This window comes from Euprymna scolopes, chromosome 22, assembly GCF_053919585.1.
Source record: "Euprymna scolopes isolate OS-2025 chromosome 22, ASM5391958v1, whole genome shotgun sequence".
Taxonomy (NCBI): Eukaryota; Metazoa; Mollusca; class Cephalopoda; order Sepiida; family Sepiolidae; genus Euprymna; species Euprymna scolopes.
In genome coordinates, this window is record NC_136503.1 from 107,223,784 (window position 1) to 107,231,746 (window position 7,963).

A 7,963-nucleotide genomic window follows, 5' to 3' on the forward strand; every position below is an offset into this window, starting at 1 on the left:
GCCACCAGAGCGGTTCTTGATTACATGTTGACTGCTTGAGGGTCCAGCGTGAAAGAGAGAGAAATATAAGAAACAGGAAGTGACGTATATCTTGCCCTCTGGTGGTCAAGCATGTGTCACCAGAGTTAAGGGACGATAATCGAGTTTATCCTGGGAGTACTGCTTTGTGTCTGTGTTTCCATTCCCACAGAGTTAATGCGTGTACGGTAATCAGTGGGACAAAAGTGTATTAATAGTTAGTATTAAAATGGGGTATAAGTGGATTATTAAGAGAAACGGATCAACAAGAACTTGTTTACATTAGACGTGAAAACGACCATATTGTATTCAGCTAGAAAGCAGGCAAGTTGAACAGAGTTACACTGGCAGGCAGTTTTAGGGGAGACTTTTGATAGTTGTTGTAGCTAGAGGAATGCTTTTGTGACAGTTTGGCAAGAGGGTGCAATAGATTTGAAGCTCAGACGAGCAGATGCAAGGGAAATAACTATAGAGCAGAGACATGCTCGCCAAGTCTCTCCTGTTGGGAAGAGGTTGCATGGAAGAGAAAAATGCAAGTTTAGAACCGCTTTTAAACACCATTAAAACAGAATGGAGTACGCTGAGCAACTTTCGGCTAATTCGGTGTTTAGTTGTTCAATTTCCCCCCCCCCCAAACAAGGCACAGTGTTACTTTCATTGTAGTTCTATCAAGAACCTTCCATGAAAATAACGATACAATAGAGAAAAGACTAACAATCTCTACCTACTTACCTATACATATATATATATATATATATATATATATATATATATATATATATATATATATATATATATATATATATATATGTATATGAGCAAACAGTTAATGAAATATGTTAAAAAACATTTTAAAATGAGTTAAAAACATATTTAATTTGAAAAGGAAACACTAGATAAATAGATAATCCTTAATCCGCGGAGTTTCGAAGGAATACTCTCCTTCTCATCAGAGGGTAGGAATTAGCAAAATGCAGGATCGGATTTTGCATGCAGAAGTATTTGATGAAACAACAAATAAGTCAAAGATCTTACTTGAAAACAAAATAAGTTAAGCAGAGGGAATATGGTAAAGAAAAAGGTGATTACACATTAATGGATAGTCTGGTGGAAGATAAAAAAATCCAGTGACGGTAAAATCCAAATGTAAAACTTCAAGAAAGTTAAAAGAATTTCCATTTGTACAAGTAAAATCCAAAGAAATCCCGTAATTGGAAGAAGATGGTCCATAATAATCCAAAGGCAGAAATCCATGGAATAATTCACAAAAAAAGTGTGTACAAGGAAAAAATAATATTAATAAAAGTTATGTCTCGGAAGTAGAGTGAAAAGCACATCTTATTTTTCTTTTATTAATATTATTTTTTCCTTGTACACACTTTTTTTTGTGAATTATTCCATTTCAAATTAAATATGTTTTTAACTCATTTCAAAGTGTTTTTTAACATATTTCATTAGCTGTTTGCTTATATTATAAGCTCTATTTCCTATTTGGTATTATCGAGCTTTTATATCTGGCTGAGATAAGTTTATAAATATTAATTCTTTAACATTTATAATTTACTTTAATTTTACCATCTTGGATCATTTTGGTAAATTCAATTGTAATTTTCATTATATATATATATATATATATATATATATATATATATATATATATATATATATATATATAACTACTTCATTTAATCACATAAATTAATATGCGAAAGTATAAATTTATGCGTAAACTTTAAGTATTAACTTCAACAGTGCTAAATACGTAGATAGAGCTAGGTAGTAAGTTATAAAATATATATGGCGATTAAGCTACACAGACTATTCCGCGTTTCATCCTCGCTGATGAATCCTAGCGTGGATGAAACGCGGAATATTCTGTGTAGCTTAATCTCCATACATATTTTATAACTAACTACTATATATATATATATATATATATATATATATATATATATATATATATATATATATATATATATATAATCACTAGTGTGTTTATATTTATTTCATTGTTTACTTCAATCGGGAGTATAAGTTGCAGGGATATTATGAAGGGAGTTGAGCAGCAAGATGTCTGTTCACATTACACTTGAACTTCTGCATGCCAGTACAGTTGGGAAAGTAAAATCCTGGAAGGGAGTTCCAAAGTCTAGCAGTTCTGGGAAAGAAACTATTGGAATAGTAGGCTTTCTTACACGAAAGGATGTCTACTGTGTAGGGGTGGGATTTAGCTGCTTGTCAGGTTTGTCGGCGATATTTACGTCGACGAGATACCCGTGCTTGTAGTTCGCCAGAGTATTCACCATTAAAATATTTGTAGAATAGGCAGACGGATGCAACATTTCGTCAATGAGACAGAGGTTGAAGCCTGAAGGACCTATCGGGTTGATGACTAGCTTTTGAACCCTGTCCAGGATGGAGAGACTAGTAGCAGATGCACTAGCCCAAATGTGACAACAATAATCCATACATGTCTGAATGGTGGCTTTATAAAGGTACAGGATACTTTCAGACGTAAGTAAGTAGCTTTCTAGCACGGTAAAGCAGCGACCTTGACACGGTAGAGAGAGCCCAACTTCTACCTTGGCAATGCTCTCAATGTATCTGTTCCAACACATGTTTCCTATGAACGTTAGACCGAGGATTAAAAAAAAAGTACTTTCAGGTAATGTGTCTTTGGCCATTGCTGTTGGTGGCAGAAAAGGTGTCTTGTAATTATTGAAGGAAACAAGCTTAGTCTTAGCAACATTGAATGTGACCATCCATTTGTGTACCTATTCCATTACAGATTGGAGCAGAACTCAGTTTTCGGACGTATCTGGTTCTCATACAGGTAGACGATTTTGCCGAGATTTTTGTACCTTGTGGAGCGGTAAAATGATGCACCAATTTTTCGGCAGTATATGCAACAGATTTGATGCAAGTCTTCCATTCCAGGTCAGGAGTAAAAGTCAGATCCAGAATTTTGTCAAAACAGGTAGCCTGTTTTAGACAAGAGCCGTTTATATTAATTAGGGTCAAATGAGGATCCGAGCGTTTATGTCGAAACGATAAAAGATTGGTTTGAGATGCGTTAAAATTAACTAACTACTTCTTACCCCGTTGTTCCACTTGCTCAAGGTACAAAGTTTCAAACATACTGTTTGAGAACAACTTGTCCCTCAAACAATCGGTTTGTATTCCGACCTAGCATATAACAGATGCTTCTGTCGTACTACAAGCCACAAAGGGGCCACAGTTGCTTAATCTGCACGGAAGAGGACACTTGCTATTCGTAGAGACAGGACAGTTGGGACGTCTTTTACAGAATCATTCCACACGTGGCATATTCACGGACGATAGTTCATAGCTCGAATCGAACTGAGCGGACATCTCTTGACCGACGAAACAACTACATGATCATGGTCATTTTCATCTCATAGTGATGTTACCTCAAATAATAGCACGAAGCTGGATACTCCACCAGACTAGATAAATTCTTGTCCTTGAATCCAGTAGGACCAAGAGCCCAAAACGAAAGATAAACTACACCATATGAAAATGGCTAATTGGGAGGAGGAAAATTATGTTCTCAATTTCTTTACTAACTCAGTGTTTGAGAGATGAAGAACTTTAATGCAACATTCGAATATCTATGTATCTCATATAGAGTTCAAGTGTTAGCCCCAGGTAATGGGCCCCTTGATTTCTGAGAATTTCGACTAAAGTAAAATAAAGCAAAAACGGACGAACATCATATCACTGAATTGCTAACCCCACAATCAAATAATCGCTAAAGGTTAAAGTCACAAACCACGGTAGCTGACGGATTCCAGAGGTGCATTAAACGGTCGGAGAAATACGTAACTCTGGGTTGTTCCTATGTAAATAAAGAACAATAACTGTGTTATGTTTCGTTGGCGCTTTTGGATTATTCGTCATTGTTCTGTGGGAGATGACTTCATTTTACTAGGATAGGCGTTCATTTTTGTTTTCATACAAGAACTTTTGACGTATTATGGAGTTGTTTCTTTTAGACAAGTAACGAATTGTTCAAAAGAGCTGTTTCATTGCTCTACTGCTATGAAAAGTAGATCAGGTGCATTACTTATTGAACGCTCCTTGTACACGACAAAATCAACAAAAGATTGTAGAGAGAACATCTACGTAAAAATCGGACAAAAATACTGGTCAAAATATTAATACTGAAAACAAAACAAACAAAAAAAAACACACACACACACATAACAAAATGATTATTGAAAAATCTCTTTCCCACCAATCGAACGAAAAGAATTGCGTGTTAATTTTTACATATGTTTTTTTTCTATATGTTAAAAAAACTGGGAAGATAAAATCGGATATATTCTGTAAGTATTGAACCGGAGAAACGCGATTTTTTTTTTGTTCGATTCGTTGCAACAGATTTGTGAAATCCGTAGGAAGATTATCTTTTGTTGACAACGACGTTGTTATTAATTAAAGATGAAGAAATATTGAAACAGCGAAGAAAAAACATGGCGGATTTTAATTCTTCGACATCTTTATTTTCGTCTTTATTCTTCATACACATTCGAATACGTTTTAAATGATAGATTTTTATAACATTACAGATGATATATACGTACGTGTTCTTCTCGTTGCAGCCCAACTCAGCATGATGTGACACGAGGTCAGAAAGTGGAGGATGTCCAGCCAGCGCCCTTAAGAATGGCTTTACCGATGATATATAAATTAAAATAATGGTGTCGATTAGCGATTATCGGTAACTATCGGAGATATTCTGATCTCTGGCCTTGCAAAAAATTGTCTGGGCATCATCATCAGCATTCCTCGGTAAGGGCGTCTCAGGCAACACGCAATAATTTTACCCTACTCGAAAGTCAGGTGGCAAGACCTGAAGGGGACGACATCTTGGGCAGAATAGAGTACTCTGTGCAACTTTCGGCTAGATATTTTTTTTAATTCAATTTTCATCCCAAAGAAGGCACAGTGCCACTTTGAAGTGGAGGGCTACTATTAGGAACATAAGTTACAGGAATATTATGAAGGGAATTGAGCAGCAAGATGTCTATTCACATTACACTTGAACTTCTGCATGCCAGTACAGTTGGGAAAGCAAAATCCCGGAAGGGAGTTTCAAATTCTAGCAGTTCTGGGGAAGAAACTATTGGAGTAGAAGGAGTTCTCACATCTAGGGATCTCTACCGTGTAGGGGTGGGATTTATCTGCGTGTCGAGTTTGTTGGGGGTATTTACGCAGGGGGGATACACGTGCTTGTAGTTCGTCAGAGCATTCACCATTAAAATACTTGTCAAGTAGGTACACGATTAATGTTTAAAAAAAAAAAGCTACTTAATCAAGTTTTATGATTTTGGAATATATTTTTTTCTTTATTAAATTTATTTTTTTTATTCAATTAAAATTTTTTTTTTTATTCAATTTCCACCCCAAACAAAGCACAATGCCAGTGCTAGTGCCAGTGGGAAATCAGAATCCCGGAGGGGGGTTAAAATTCAAGCAGTTATGGGGAAGAAACTATTGGAGTAGAAAGCTTTCTTACACCTAGGAATCTCTACTGTGCAGGGGTGTGATTTTGCTGTTTGTCGGCGTATTACACTTCGACAGTTTCCGGATGGCGTACTACGATCCAGTTCCGGATGACGTACTACAGTTTGATAGGTACTGGGCCGGTTCCTGGCCCCGCATCTGTTGGGATAATTGTAAAGAACGGATCCTTGACAGGTACTTTCTACCAAGTCTCCAAGCAACCGAAGCAGCAAAGAAACTCATCGTTTATCATAAGAGGATGTTTACAATGCGCGCCATGTTAATAAAATCACGTGGACAATTGTTGTTTGCATGTAAAGATTTTATGTAAAGCAGAAACAGAAAACTATAATATTTTTTTTCTTGTTGTTGGATTTATTTCAAGAGATTTGTAGAATCCGGAGGAAGATTATTTTTTTTTATTATTAGAATGGTGTTACAAAAAGAATGTTTAGAAAAATTGAAACAGATGAAAAAAAAATGGCGGATTTTACTCGTATTTCTTTATTTTTTTTATATTCATCTTCACCAGAATTTATTTCAACTCATCCGACCAATCAATGATATGTACGTGACATTTGAGTGAGACCAATTCGTCGGGATGTTATGTTGAGGTGTCCGTGTCATGGGTATGTTTCTTGTATGGCTGTTACGTCCTGGCATAGCAAGCATCTTCCCGGGTGTTAAACACAATAATATCATAAGGTTAGTATGAGGTCAGCTACGTCTGTTTGACGAGTTTTCTTTTCGGGTCTTTTGTCGAAGTCTTGGCGCCATAAAGAGTCATATATATATATATATATATATATATATATATATATATATATATATATATATATATATATACTTTTGTTGGAAACTCAAACATTTAACGTCATAAATTTTTAAACTCATTGAATCACAAAATTTATATATATATATGACGACATACCAGTTTCTGCTGTTAATCACTTCTGGGGGATTCTTCAACCATCTTGGTGAACTGGACCTGTTTTAAGGAAGATGTTTCATAAGACATAGACGAAGACTTTATAGGATTTTATTTATTTTATTCACAACCAGATATGCGTCACCGCAGAAGGGAGTGATCGATAGACTCTCGGCTTGTTGGAATTTCTATGTCTCCTTTATGAGGGGAGACCCGTTGAGTCCATCCGTCTTTCTTGGGGTCTTCAATTCAACTCAACACTATGCTTTCGCCAACTGGAACACGCGAAATGTGACACGTCACGTCCGGTCCCTGTTTGCATAATTTCTGGTGCAAACTGACCGGTCACACAGTTTGACAAAGTTGGCCAACCTGTCAAACCATGCCGACTCAAATCTCTGTTGGCCACTCATTGCTAAATGGATAGATAGATAGATAGATAGACAGACAATTCACTGTAAGATAGATAGATAATCATATAGAACGACAGATAGATAGATAGATAGATAGATAGATAGATGTGTCGTAACCGCCTCTGGGAGCGGTGGAGCTCTCCATTAGGGGGGGGGGTTGAGATCCCGGAAACACTGAGTAAAGCCGGGCAACTATGCTGGTATTAACTGTTAAGCATTATTGGGTGTCCGGGCAGCGACGAGTACCCTAGCTGAAAGGGTGCATTTATTGTGTTTTTTGTAAAAGAGACATATACTTTTATTGTTTGAGAAAAATATAATTTCGTTCTTAGTTTGGCGAAACTCAACCCAAGGATGCCTGGCTTTCTGAGCACGAGATCAGACCAAGGGTCAAACTGTCAACCCCTTTGGAGCATGTGAATGGAATTTAGTTGTCATCGCAGATTCTTAAATAATGTAAGGCATCGGGACGTCCACGGAATGATGTGCTGATCGATGATTGATTTAGCGGTTTAACCTAACCAACCCTTTCCTCGAAATATAAGCAAATGCCCGCGCCAAAACTCAGATTGGAGCCGAATCTCGAGAGAGGTAGACACTACCCAAAGAGACGCCACCCCCCTCGACTGCCGCTGTGTGTTTTTGGTGTAATGAGATTGAACTGAACAATTGTACTTATGTAACACACTTGTAAATTTCGTGAATTAATTTGAAAACATTCGAAACATCTGTGTTTGTCTTCTTTTGGCTTGCATAAGAAGCTAATTATTTTCAGCGGACGCTGGCATATCAAACCGATTAACGAGGCCTGCAACGCGGAAGAATCCCATAAAGAACTCTCGGAAGAAAGACGATCACGACTATTGCGACTTCGACGTGGTCAGAGGTCACCTAGATAGATATATGGATGAACAGATAACAGGCAATTAAAAGCTAGCAGAATCAGAAAGAGCAATGTACTCCAAGTAAGAATGGATGAAAAAGAAAGATGAAGAAGTTTAAGAGTCGATTTCTCATTGAGAAATGAGCCACCCGTAAATATCCTAGGAAAAAGGGGCATGCCTGCGATTGAATT